Source organism: Suncus etruscus, chromosome 8 (assembly GCF_024139225.1).
Source record: "Suncus etruscus isolate mSunEtr1 chromosome 8, mSunEtr1.pri.cur, whole genome shotgun sequence".
NCBI lineage: Eukaryota > Metazoa > Chordata > Mammalia > Eulipotyphla > Soricidae > Suncus > Suncus etruscus.
Genome location: NC_064855.1, coordinates 119,262,254 through 119,277,158, shown reverse-complemented (window position 1 = coordinate 119,277,158; position 14,905 = coordinate 119,262,254).

Sequence of the window (14,905 nt, the reverse complement as noted above, 5' to 3'; positions counted from 1 at the left end):
GAAGAAAACTTGTGTGGTCTGGAAATATGGAGTGAGGCCCAGCCAGAAAGGCTGACTGTGTCTGGGCCAGACCTTCAAGTTCTTCCTGGATTCTGGCTTCTCCATCTATGCTCTCAGCTCTTGCCAATTTAGAGGATCATTTTTACATGTGTTCCTGCAAGAATAGAAGTCTGTCTCTCCAGTATGGTAAAGTGCATATATGCCCCATTTTACTAAATCTCTCACTAATCTTTCTCTAATAAAAATGACTTGAGGCCCCAACCCAACCTGTACCAATCCTCTCCTCTCAGTCACATGTTACCTTACACTACTCCATCATCCTTTGTCCAAATCATTGTACTAAATCGAAGACACAGAATTTTGATTCTTATAAACTTGTCATTAAGATCATTATAAAATCTTTTTAATAAGTGCTGTTATTGGGCACAGATGGACATTATGAATGAAAAGGTTAATTCATTATAATAGAAAGGTTATAAAATACCATAGAAATATTAAAATGTTTTCATAATTTATTAAAGTACATAAAAGTAACATTTCATTCATAGTTTCTAATATTAGTAAAACTGAATTCATGAAATAAGAAAATTCATAAAAATTGAAACTATCTTTACTATCTGGAGAAATCATATATAAAAGATCGACTGAACCACAAAATATCTAAGTTTGAGTCCAGTGCAGTCCCAAGAGAAGCAAAATACCCACAGACACAGAAATGAGGTCACTTGAATGAAAGTAACCAAGACTTCTTCATGGCAGAAGTGTCTTTATTACCAGGAAGATGTTTCCAATAGAAGTAAACCATGCCAATGAGAAAACAGTGTCAAAGAAGTAAATAGTTGTCTGATCCTCCATTATTTGAAGAGGCTTCTGTAGAAAGTAAATTCAGACTAGGTGAAGGCAAGGTTCACTTTACTAATTGTAGCTCCAAAATGTGAAGTGGAGGCATGCTTGAAACATCTCAGAAGAGCCGCCATTTGAAGAGGCTTCTGTAGAAAGTAAATTCAGACTAGGTGAAGGCAAGGTTCACTTTACTAATTGTAGCTCCAAAATGTGAAGTGGAGGCATGCTTGAAACATCTCAGAAGAGCCGCCATATTGAGATGGTTGAATGAATGGTGTGGAGGAAATGCATGTCTGTACATGGTGATTCTTCCTTATCATCTATAACTTTCGTGCTATGAGCCCTATGGCCAGTGGGGAACTGAATCAATATAATTTGCAACTAATTTGGTTGTTACTGAACGACTCATTGCAGGATGACTCTGAGCTTTTGCTTTTTCATTTTACAGATACAGAGAGCATCTAGAAGAGAGAGTGACCTAGAGGAGGTTTTTCAAAATTTATGGCATTTAATTTAAAAGCTAAACAATGAGAAGAGTATAATTTAAACAGAAATTATATGATGGAAAATTTTTGTAGAAGGGAAAGTTTGAGAAGTCATACAAAGGAGGGTTTCTTTTTATTACACTGATACTATGTTATACAGACTCAGTGTTTGCATTTTTCAAAGTATGTGACTGTCCTCTCTTTAACACCATGCACAAAGGTCAAATCACAATGAATTAAAGACCTTGACATCAGACCTGAGGAAAACAAAGGCGAAACACTCAAAGATATTGAAACTACAATATTGAGACATTTTCTAAAAGGAACTATCACTGCCCAAGCAAGTGGGAGCAAAGATAAATAAATAGCACTACATTAAATTGAAAAGCTTCTGCACTTCAAAGGAAACAGAGAAAGGGATATAAAGGCTATCTATGGCATGGGAGAAAATATTTACCTAATACCCACCTGATAAGGGGTTAATATCTAAGATTTACAAGGTACTGATAGAACTTAACAAGAAGAAAAAAATCTAACCAAATCCAAAAATGGGGAGAAGAAATTAACAAACTTTTCTCAAAGAAGTAATAAAGATGTCCAAAAGGCACAATAAAAAATGCTCCACAACACTAAGTATCAACGACAACAATGAGATACCATTAACGCCACAGAAATGCCACAAGTCACAAAGAACAAGAAAAAACAGAGCTATTTTGAATGTGGGGAGAAAGGGAACTCTCATTCACTGTTGGTGGGAATGCTGACTAGTCCAGCCGTTCTGGTAAGCAATGTGGATATTCCTCCAAAAACTGGAAATTGAGGTTCCATGTGATTCATAAATCACTCCTAGGGATATACCCTAGGAACATACAACAGAATAAAAAATGTCCCTCTGCACTCCTATCTCCATTGCAGCACTATTTACAATAGCCAGAATCTGGAAATAACCCAGGGTCCCAACACCAGAGGAGTGGCTAAAGAAATACACACAATGGAATAGTGTATACATACTTAATACATATGCACAATGGAATAGTATGCAGTCAATTATAAAATGAAGTCATGAAACTTTTTTATGCATTAATAGATAGGGAGACTATTATGCTGAGTGAAATGAGTCAGATTGAGAGGGATAGACATAGACTAATCTCACTCATTTGTGAGATATGAGAAAAATAAAGGACAGGATGGTATTAATACCCAGAGACAATAGAGATAACAGTCAAGAGGACCAGTCCATAGTTGGAAGCTCGCCATAAAGCGTCGTGAGTACAGTTAGGCCAAGAAAGGGGCCATATGACAATGAGAGTTGGAACTGATCACTCTGGACAAGAACCTAGTGTTTGGGGCCAGAGCTATAGCATAGTTTTTTGTTTGTTTGTTTGTTTGTTTTTGGTTTTTGGGCCACACCCGGCAATGCTCAGGGGTTACTCCTGGCTGTCTGCTCAGAAATAGCTCCTTGCAGGCACGGGGGGACCATATGGGACACCGGGATTCGAACCAACCACCTTTGGTCCTGGATCGGCTGCTTGCAAGGCAAATGCCGCTGTGCTATCTCTCCGGGCCCGCTATAGCATAGTTTTAGGGCCTTTGCCTTTCATGCGGACAACCCAGAGCAGACCTGGGTTCAATCCCCAATATCCCATATGGCACCTGAGCCTGCCAGGAGCGACTTCTGAGTAAGAGCTAGAATTAACCCATGAGCACTGCCAGGTGTGACCCAAAAACAAACAAACAAAAAAAGAACTGGGTGTTCAAAGGGGATAAAGTGCCATGCTTCAGTAACAATTCATTTATTAACAATAATGAGATCCAATGTCAAAAATGTGTGTGTGTGTGTGTGTGTGTGTGTGTGTGTGTGTGTGAGAGAGAGAGAGAGAGAGAGAGAGAGAGAGAGAGAGAGAGAGAGAGAGAGAGAGAGAGAGAAGCAAAATGCTTGCTCCAGAGACAGGTGGGGGTGGGCTGTGTTAGGGAAATAGGGGACATTGGCAGGAAAGATGCACTGATGAGAGGTGGTGGACATTCTATGACTGATACCCAGCTATGAACAATTTTGTAAGCACTGTGCTTAAATAAAGCAATTAGATGTAAAAAAAATATAAGCTGTTTTTGTGATGCTGAATAATGAGTAAATAAATATCTGGTTTTATCAGTAATAAATTATATGACTCCCATAAAATGCAGTGAAAATTTAATTAACAAATCAGTTAGACATATTCTAAAAGAAATTCCGAGTAGATATGGAGATATATAATTATATTAAATAGTAAGGATTACTGTGAAAAATTTATGTGGTCTAGATCAGTTATAGTAAAACATGATTTTAATCTTGCCCCTCTTGTCGTACTTTTCCATTAATTGGAAAACTACAATTTCTCTAGATTAAATTATTATTTTCTTAGGAATAGAAAATTTAGGTGAGAAAATATATGGATTTGGAGGTACTGGATTAACTATTTTTAAAATCAGTTTCTGGTTAAAATGTTTTGAGTAAGACTGAGAAATAATAGAAACACAGGATTCTGTCCATTTTCCAAAAAAGAAATAAAATGTCATTGAACCTGATTTTTCTAAAATTTAGCAGAGTACAAGCATGTTTGCTACTTACACATGACTCTGTGCTCAGGATTCACTGCTGGCAGTGTTTGGTGGACAGGAGAACGAAGCCAGGTTTTCTGTGCACAATACAAGCACCTTCTTCACTGTGCTATGTCTCTGACCTCTGAGTCATTTCTATTACATGAGCACATAACACACAAGTTTGAGCTTTATTTTGTCCTTTGACCTTCACTACTCCCTACTTACCAGTGTAAGTGATGAGTTAAACCCCTTGTTAAACTTATATAATGTTGGAAGTAGGCAAAGAACAAATTCCTTGATTCACTAACATGTTATAGATACTATCAGAACCCTGAATAAATTTCTTCTCCATTAGAAAGAAGAGTATAAAGAACATGCATCAATCAATATGAGCTTAGGTCTTCATAGGGCTTTCTTATCTCAAATTATTCAGAAATCAGTCTTCCTAACTCTCACATCCTCTACAAAAGATGGCCCTGTCTATTCCTAGTGTCTTCTCTTTCCTTGACTGAAGGTTAATGCATAGCTTCAATTCTAGGACTTACATTTGAAAGACGAAGTCAAACCAGCAAACTCTAATAAAGGCTACAGAGTAGACCAACATAAATTTTAGTCATATGAGCAATGAATGGCATATTCTTCAGAGAGGATATGGAATCTATTTCCAGTGGACAAGGCAAGAACTTTACTAAGTTGTCTATAATAAACCTGGAACAGAGATTCTGTTAGAGTTCTACAAACATTGTCTGTCACATACAATATCTGATTCTCTCTCTTGGGGTGCTCATTTTTTTTAAAACCATTTATTTATTATTTACTTATTTAGGTTTTCTGGCCACATCCAGTGTGCTAAGGGTTCACTCCTGGCTCTGTGCTAAGAAATCGTTCCTAGCAGTCTCAGGAGACTATGTGGAATGCCAGGAATCGAACCTAGGTTTTTCCTGGTTAGCTGTATGAAAGGCAAAAACCTTACCACAGTGCTATCTCTGCAGCCCCATGGGGTTGCTCATTCTTGTCACTCGTGGCTGCATAGGACAATTGGAAATGGGGTTCAGGGTCTTCAACAAAATGCAGGAGGAATAAGAAAAGGATGAGAGTAAAAATAGTGTCCAGATATGTGAGTATCCTTTAGGGGAAAAATAAAATATGGGATAGTTTTCTTCAACACTTTGATTTGTTAGATGACATATTTTTATTTTTTTAAAAAAATAGCCAAGAATGACAGACATAAACAAGATTTTCCAACCTATGGTGGCTCTAAATTTTGAGGTCAGGTTTTGAACTTTTAGACAATACCCTTTATTTGGGAGGACCAGCCATTTAACACCTCAAAATGATGAGTGAATCTACATTTAAGCATTTCTAAGTAATGCTGATTTTTCTAACTGCAGAACCGCACATCTTCCTCTCACCAAGGAGCAATTGTTTATGCTATTATTGGAAGACTACAACTTGAAAAAATAATCTACCACCTGCTCAAATCCCACATTTTTACTTGAACAACTGAAAATGAGTTGAGCTCTGTATAACCCCTTAAGGGCCTCAGGTAAATTTCACTCAATTGTAATTCAATATTTTTATTTCAATCCACAAGACTGCACGCATAGCTTAGATTGGACACTCTCATCATGGCAATGAACAGTGATGTCTTTTCTCTGAATTAAATTTAAATTGAATTTGAAAAGACTTCCCAGCACAGAAAAAGAAAGACCAAAAGAAAATGCCTCCTTTGCTTCATCTTGGTAACTGAAGCAGATCAGTTACGGAGTGTTTTAGAATCAGAAGTTCATATTCTATAAACCTGAATTGAAAAATGTGGGCAAAATCAATGTCTTTAAGATAAATTAGAAGGAGGAGGAGACAACCTTCACCGTGTAGAATTCCTTTTCAGTGATTAGCTAACTCTATTCCGAATTAAGGAATGCACCAAAAAAATCATTCCCTATTCACTCTCCAACTGTGCTATGAAATGAATACAATGATCACAAAATGATTAATTTTAAAGATATAGCACGCTCCTTTAAAAAATGTACTGGCCTGTCAAAATAGGGTTCTGCCTTCTAAATTTCAAGATTACAGGTGCTCTCCACGACATAATTAACTCCAGTTGATTGTCTCTCTACCATGATAATAAAGGTGGAAGAATTTATGCCGCTACGATCCATCTTGTGCAGAGTGTATAAAGCCCTTACTCATGATTGGCTTCACACACTGATTAATAGGCACATTCTATCCCTGACTTTAATTAAAAGCAATAAAAGCAGTCAACTGGAGGCCATGAACACCTTAGTAACTCAAAAGCCAGCGCCATTAGGGTGTTAGGAGATCAATTAGTAGAAAACAAGTTGAATGAAATCAACAGTAGAGTTGAGACTATTATCAGCAAAACACCCTAGTAAAGAGTTTGCCCAGTTAGTCACATGACAACTCAAAGTAAAATATTTAATTTTAGTCCATTTAAAGGACATCCAGATTATCTTTTTCATCTTTATGAAATACTAAACATTTTGTGGAAACCAACAAAGAAGTCGTTTTATTTTTATTTTTTTTTGTAATCAATATATTTTTTTTATTTTAACACCTTGATTACATACATGATTGTGTTTGGGTTTCAGTCATGTAAAGAACACCACCCATCACCAGTGCAACATTCCCATCACCAATGTCCCAAGTCTCCCTCCTCCCCACCCAACCCCCACCTGTACTCTAAACAGGCTCAATTCCCTCATACATTCTCATTATTAGGACAGTTCAAAATGTAGTTATTTCTCTAACTAAACTCATCGCTCTTTGTGGTGAGCTGCCTGAGGTGAGCTGGAACTTCCAGCTCTTTTCTCTTTTGTGTCTGAAAATTATTATTGCAAGAATGTCTTTCATTTTTCTTAAAACCCATAGATGAGTGAGACCATTCTGCATTTCTCTCTCTCTCTCTCTCTCTCTCTCTCTCTCTCTCTCTCTCTCTCTCTCTCTCTCTCTCTCTCTCTGACTTATTTCACTCAGCATAATAGATTCCGTGTACATCCATGTATAGGAAAATTTCATGACTATAGAAGTCTTTTTAAATGAGCAGACTCTATTTTGTTGCAATTTTATCAAATGCAGACTGCTAAAGTATTGTTTCACTTCTGATGAATAATTGATTATGAATCATTGGCAGATGCCCCAGGTTATGGCGACTCCTAGAAAACATTTAAGCCAATGACTTTTATATTCTCACAGTATTCTCCCGACCTATTTATATTCTCACTGACCTATTTATGATAATTCTTGAACTATGATCTAAGACATAGGAAATATAGGAAGTTGACAAGTAGGCCTACTGTGGTACTGGGAGCACACTAGAAGAAATGAGTCATTTGATCTTTAGTTTCCACCTTTAAGCCCAAAGTGACACTGAGGTGTAGAGCCAGAGGATCTCTCAACTCTAATGCACAGACTGAGTATTTACAGACACATCAAGAAACCACACTTTTTAACACAAACAAATACATCTTCCACTGGCATTTCTGGCATAAAACTAAATAGGGGCTTTAGAAAGTGCCCAGACTCAGATTGTCTGTCAAGGTTGGTATCACTGGCCAACCATCCATAGGAGAGGGCCCTAGAGGGGTTAGGAGCCATGCCAGAGAGCTGATTTTGAAGGATCAGAGTTTTAGCCCAGAAGGCAAACAGTTCCCAGCCTAGCAAGGGAAAAGGGCAACCTCACAAAGGTTTGAAACATGAAATTGAGTGTGACAGGAAAAACATTAACATATGACTCGCCCCTTTCACTCCCCATTAAAGATAATTCTAGTTTTGCCAGTTTTATTCAGGGTCCTTTGTGAAGACTGGCAAAATTGTGGTGGGGGTTTGGAAGGCTGAAAATGAAAGAATCTCAACAGAAATTGATTGATTTTGTTGGAAAGGTCAGAGAGTGACTTCTCGAAGATCAACATGGAGAGGGGGAAATTAAGAATAAACAAAAAATCCAGGTCTTTTGTGCTTGAGAGAGGCAGAGGAATTGGATAGGGGCTGGAGCACAGATTTGCTGAAGGGAATAAAGCATCAGAGATTGAGGACAACAGAAAAATTTTCATCATTTTGATGTTATTGCTTATGGTTTTGAAGCATGTTGATGTTAGATATTTAAAGATAATATATCTTCTGTTTATAAAATTCCGTTGACTCTTATGGCAATCAGAATTTGGATTATCTGAACATACACATTTACACAAAAATGTGCTGACATATTTTTCCCATGGAAAGTACTGTTTTGTAATTACAATAACCTAAATATGAGTTTTAAAGTACTATCATTATATTCTCGTGAAATATAGGGTTATATGTTTCTCTAATTCAGTTACATTAAAATAATATAATATGAATATTATTGATATTTTTCAGCAGTTAAAAGTTAATTAAAATTACAATATTAATAATAAGGCTTTATTGTTAAAATGCCTCTTTGTTTTCTTCACTTAATCTCCAGACAATTTCTATTTCCATAAAAATCCCTTTGGGCTATATGTTTTTTGTTATAACAAGAATCTAGACCTAAAATGTCATTTAACTTGCAAAATTGTTCAAATTTTTATTCACAATCGATTTAACTTTTGCATATATAGCATGTTCTGCAAACCCAATTAAATTCATTGGCTTGTGTGTATCTTTTAACTGAGTCCTGCAGATGATCTTTTTCTCCAAAATTGATCTTTATGCAACTTGCAAAATTTTGAGCATGACTAATAGAAGATTAAGGCTGGTTCTGAAGGGTGACTCCTAAAAGCTAAATATTTTGTATAAATAAGTACATTATTTTGGAAAAAATGTGCATTACTAGTAGCTTGTCCTCAGCACAGAGATAAAGAACCTCTTACATTAGCCTGTATTTTCAAAATATAGTTAATATCTACCTTCTGTCTCGGGGTTCCCTAGAATGAATCCTACCATTTCAATAATGTGTCCAGTGATATAAAAATAGAACATGGTCTATGATTTTAAAGACTCACCACAACTTGACCTTGAATTTGGATTATTCTTTTCACAAACTTACTTATACTTTATAGGGAAAAAATAGGCACACTTTCATCAAATCTGGAAACTAATAAAGAAGCATTTCTCACTATTTTCTTTCTTGTCTCTCCCTTGCATCCCATGGCCACCCCAAATGAGCATAAAAATAGAGTCTGAGAAAAATGGGAATTGCTTTGAAACTTATGTTAATGAACAGAAGAAAAAAAAATTCCACAAAGGGAAAATGGCCAAGGTCAACGGTTCAAGGTCAACACTTGTGTAAGAAAAGCATTCATTGAAAGCCAAGTTTATCATTTTTGTCACTGCCATCATCTGAAGCTATTCCTTAATATGACAGACATATTTTCTCCTTTCTGTGAACACCTTCCATACTCCCTAACATGTTTAGGAAAGAATAAAGATCATCAACAACAAAAACTATAGTGAGAAAGTGAGTCAGAAATATTCTCAACACCAAAGAGAATTGCATCAGATGAAACCAAACTCTTGGAAATTTTCTTTTGGATGTGGAGACTCCAAATAATAATTCCTTGATTAATAAACACACACAGTTTGGGCCTGAGCAATGGTGCAGTGATAGGGTGTTTGCCCTGGAGTCCCATATGGTCCCCCAAGCCCGGAGCAATTTCTGAGATCATAGCCAGGAACTCCCTGAGCTTCACCAGGTGTGGCCCAAAATCAAAAATAAATAAACACACAGTGTGTTATTTTCTTGAAAAAGGCTTGGACATTAATAGATATACTGATAGTCATCTAGAATCATACATAAAGTTAGATTGAGTTGATAGAAAAGCTTTTTAATGATAGAAAAATGTCCCAAGTCAAGGAACACAGGAGACCAAAGTCTTGTTTGGGTTGGATCAAAGAGAATAGGATGTCTGTATTGAATAGGGCCAAATAAAAGTAGAAAGGAGTACACTAGGAGAGGAGGGAATAGACTTATGGGAAGACAAAAATATTCAGACACGGGGCTCTTACCAGACACCTAGTCACAAATTTTTTGGCATATGGATTACATCCACTAAGTAGGAAAATGAGGAGTTTAAGGATCACAGCCTGAGCTAGATTTGTGGTGGGAAATAAAGTAATTTTGCTTCATATATCAAGGGACCATCTAATAGTGAGATCCAGTACAAATGCACTGTCTCCAGTAATGATATATCAATGGCTGGGGAACCTGAGGTGAAATAATTTTTCTAAACAGAGAACTGTGGGTATTCATGTATATTTTGAAAAACATTTCCAGAAAATTTTTGCATACCATTCCCTCATCCTAACAGAGACAAATGTTTGCCAGAAATTCTTGCATTATCACTTGTAGAGTTTCAAGCAAATTAATCTTTCTAGAATAGTTTAGGTTAATCCACAAATATCAAGATATGAGTCGCATGGCAGGTACTTACCTACAACATGCAAACATAAACACAAATGTAATTCTATATCCACACACAGAAATATATTCTAATACATGAGATCATTTTGCTACAACTAACAAAATATATGTTGATTGCCACAAAAACAAAACAAAACAGTAAAGTAACAAATAGGAGTAGAAAGTTTCATTTCTAAGACTGCTGAGAAGAGAAAATTCATGGAAGGTTGAAACGAACAGGAAACCTCACGAATGAGCTTGCCTTTCACGTGACTATGAACAGTGAAAATATTTAGCTAGTCACAGAAAATAGAACCTTGAGAAAGCAAGGAGAAAGTATATTAGGGAGTCAGAGCAAAGATTTTAATGTTGAAAGGAAATAGGAGATGTGGTTTGGAAGAGAGTGTGAAAGATTTAAAGGCATCAGAACTTTCTCAAGAGAAATGGAACATTAAGAAGTTGAAGGATGACAGGGAGGGTGAGGCTTTTTTGGGTCTGAATGTGTGGTCTTCCATTAAACAAACATGCATCTACTGACTCACGCGTGCTTTACGCTAAACATAATTTAGATGATGCAAATAGCACAAATAGTTGGAAAGGTAACTAATGATCCGCAGATGAATTCAGCTATGTTTGCTTGAAGGAGTATTATATGAACCAGGGATTGTGACCTCTGGTAAAATATTTGTTCTAAATTCACAGAGGATAAAATAAAATTTTCTGTAACTCAACCACTATACATATATACTTATATATATATATACATATATATATAAGTATATATATACTTATCACTATATATATATAAGTATATATGTATAGTGGTTGAGCTACAGAAAATTTTATTTATCCTCTGTGAATTTAGAACACACACACACACACACACACACATATATATATATATATATTTATATATATATATATATATATATATATATATATATATATATATAAAAGCATTTAAGAGTAGTATTATATAAGAGTTACTGCACTTGATCAATATTAAGAAATTAGTTTCAGGGGTCTCAAACTCAATTTACTTGGGGGCCTCAGGAGGCAAAGTCAGGGTGATCCTTGAGTGCAAAGTTAGTAGTAAGCCTTGAACAATGGGGGTGTGTGACCCAAACAACTAAAACAAAACAAAACAAAAAAAGATTCCTCTAGGGCAGTGTCACAAAATGTTGAAACCTATCCCACTGACTTGTAGAGTTTGACTTGTAGGAATTGAGCCATAGTTCAATATGATTTGATCCATGTCCCATGATGACCAGTACTGAGTAAGTAAATGGTCTGGAGGAAATTCAAGCTTAGTAATATTAGAAGATCATCCAGGCAGTAAGTTTATCATGAGAGTGTAGGACGATGGAACATCTCCACACCATGCGGCCTTTCCTTTGAATATACAGTGCTTGATTTCTTCAGTAAATTTTATCATTAAAATAAATGAGTAAATATACCTGAGCTTAATTAGTAAGAAGTATTTTATGTAGATTCTTGGAAACTGAACCCAAAGAGCTCACTTAAAACCAAGTATTAAAGGCACATTCTTTCAGAACTAATAGTATGTAGTGTTGAGCTAATAAATGGTATGGGTATAATAATGTAAATGCATGTTGATATATTTTCTATTCTTAATAAAGGTTATTTATTCTCCCCCTTCTTAATATCGTCTATAAAATATATTGAATGTATCATCTCAATGTATGTAAATAAGCTTATTGTTAGTCAACTCATATGTCTTTTCTTCTTGAAAGCCATAGACTGACAAATGGCAAGAATGTGTATGAATTCACATGACAGAGAGATGGATGGAAGGATGGATTCATGGATGGATTGAGAAATGCATAGAATGGATGGATGTTTTGATGAATGAATGGAGAATGGATGGATTGGTAATGAAATAATGAACCAATATATAAATTGATAGATAAAAGGAGTGGATAGAAAGATGAGCTATTATTAAAAAATAGATGATGGATACATAAATAGATACGATAGACTAATGGGTAAAAAATTAGAAGGCAGATGGACATAGATACTTGATAATATAATATTAAGAGATACATTGCTAGATAGCATTTAGAATTAATGTATGTCATATGCATGGATAAACAATTTGGTATTTGTATCCAGAAAGTGTCTGGTTATAGAAAATGTTATTAATTGGTAGTTTATTTTTGTCCAATTGAGACTAAGAGAAAGACCAGAAAAGTTGCAACCAGCAGAGTCAATAAACATAGCATAGCCTGGATCAACCAAACCATACCAAATTACAGATGTGACCAGAACATTGTTATTGCCTCAAGATATTCAGATACATATTTGTATAAAAATATATCCATGAGTTGGAGAATCCAACCCAAGTACAGTGTTTCTAACTTAATAGGAGGGCAGAGTTGATTAAGCAGGGTAGTAGCGGAGAAATAAAACCAAGCCAGTGACTTAAAAATTCGTTGGAGTTAGCCTACCTATTTTTAATATTTTTTATTTAAACACCCTGGTTACAAATGATTGTGGTTGGGTTTCAGTCATATAAGATGACACCCCCCATCACCAGTGTAACATTTCCATCACCAATGACCCAAATCTCACTCCTCCCCTCCCAGCCCCCACCTGTACTATAGACAGGCTTTCTATTTCCCTCATATATTCTCATTGTTAGGATAGTTCACAATGTAGTTATTTCTCTAATTAAGCTCATCACTCTTTGTGGTGAGGTTCATGAGGTCGACTGTAATGTCTAGCCCTCTCCACTTTTGTCTCTGAAAATTGTTGAGAAATGGCTTTCATTTTTCTTAAAACCCATAGATGAGTGAGACCATTCTCCATCTTGCTCTTTCTCTCTGACTTATTTCACTCAGGATAATAGATTCCATGTACATCCATGTATAGGAAAATATAATGACTTCATCTCTCTTGATGGCTGCATAATATTCCATTGTGTATTTCTTTAGCCGTTTCTTTAGCCGTTTATCTGTTGAAGGGCATCTTGGTTGTTTTCAGAGTCTTGCTGCAATAAATATAGGTGTAAGGAAGGAGTTTTTGTATTGTATTTTTGTGTTCCTAGGGTATATTCCTAGGAGTGGTATAGCTGGATCATATGGGAGCTCAATTTCCAGTTATTGGAGGAATCTCCATATTGCTTTCCAGAAAGGTTGAATTAGGCAGCATTCCCACCAGCAGTGGATAAGAGTTTCTGTCTCATCGCATCCCCACCAACACTGCTTGTTCTCATTCTTTGTGATGTGTGCCAATCTCTGTGGTGTGAGGTGGTACCTCATAGTTGTTTTGATTTGTATCTCCCTGATGATTAGTGATGTGGAGCATTTTTTCATGTGCCTTTTGGCCATTTGTATTTCTTCTTTATCAAAGTGTCTGTCCATTTCTTTTCCCCATTTTTTGATGAGATTAGATGTTTATTTCGTGTAGATTTTGTCAGTGCCCTGTATATTTTGGAGATTAGCCCCTTATCTGATGGGTATTGGGTGAATAGTTTCTCCCAATTAGCCAATTAGTGGGTGGCTCTTGTGTCCCGGGCACTATTTCTTTTGAGGTGCAGAAGCTTCTCAGCTTAATGTATCCCCATCTGTTAATCTCTGCTTTCACTTGCTTGGAGAGTGCAGTTTCCTCCTTAAAGATGCCTTTAGTCTCAATGTCATAGAGTGTTATACCTACTGAAAAGGGAAGTCAGCCCGGCCTTCACCAACCTTGGCGGGTGTCCCGCCCCTTAAGGAAGTCGTCACTACCTCGGCCCCACCAATACCCCTACCTCACCAATGATTCATGTTACCATAGCGGAAGTCCAGCCCTCAAGGAAGTGGCATCACTCCTTCCCCTCCCACTTCCCATCTTATATAAGGAGAGACCAACGGGACCACGAGGTCTTTGTCCCTATTCTATTCTGGGCACACATTGACCCTGGCCATTCCGAATGGTCAGTAATAAAGCACTTTTTAGAGCATTTGCTGGGACCTCAGCCTCTTCATTTCTCTGCGTCGGGCAGCTAGATTAGGACGTGCGGACCTTTCACTACGTGTTGTTCTATATACCTATGGTTTCAGGTCTGATATAGAGGTCTTTAATTCATTTGGATTTTACTTTCGTACATGATGTTAATCGGGGGTCTAAGTTCGCTTTTTTGCAAGTGGCTAGCCAGTTGTGCCAACACCACTTGTTGAAGAGGCTTTCTTTGCTCCATTTAGGACTTCTTGCTCCTTTATCAAATATTAGATGATTGTATGTCTGGGGAACATTCTCTGAGTACTCAAGTCTATTCCACTTATCTTAGGGTTTGTCTTTATTCCAATACCATGCTGTTTTGATAACTATTGCTTTGCAATACAGTTTAAAGTTGGGGAAAGTAATGCTCCCCATATTTTTTTTCCCAATAATTGCTTTGTCAGCCTGCTTTTAGCCTCATTGCCTCTCTCTCTGCCATGTGTTCTCACTGTGTCCCTCAAAAGCCAGAACTGCTCTTTGTTATCCAGAACCAAATCCACCAGTGTGGGGGAAGATCCTGTAATCCAGGTGAGTTTTACATATCAAAGGAAGAAGTTACCAGGAAAAGAATGTCAGGGAACTGCCTTTGTTTAGAATGTCAGCTAGGTTCATC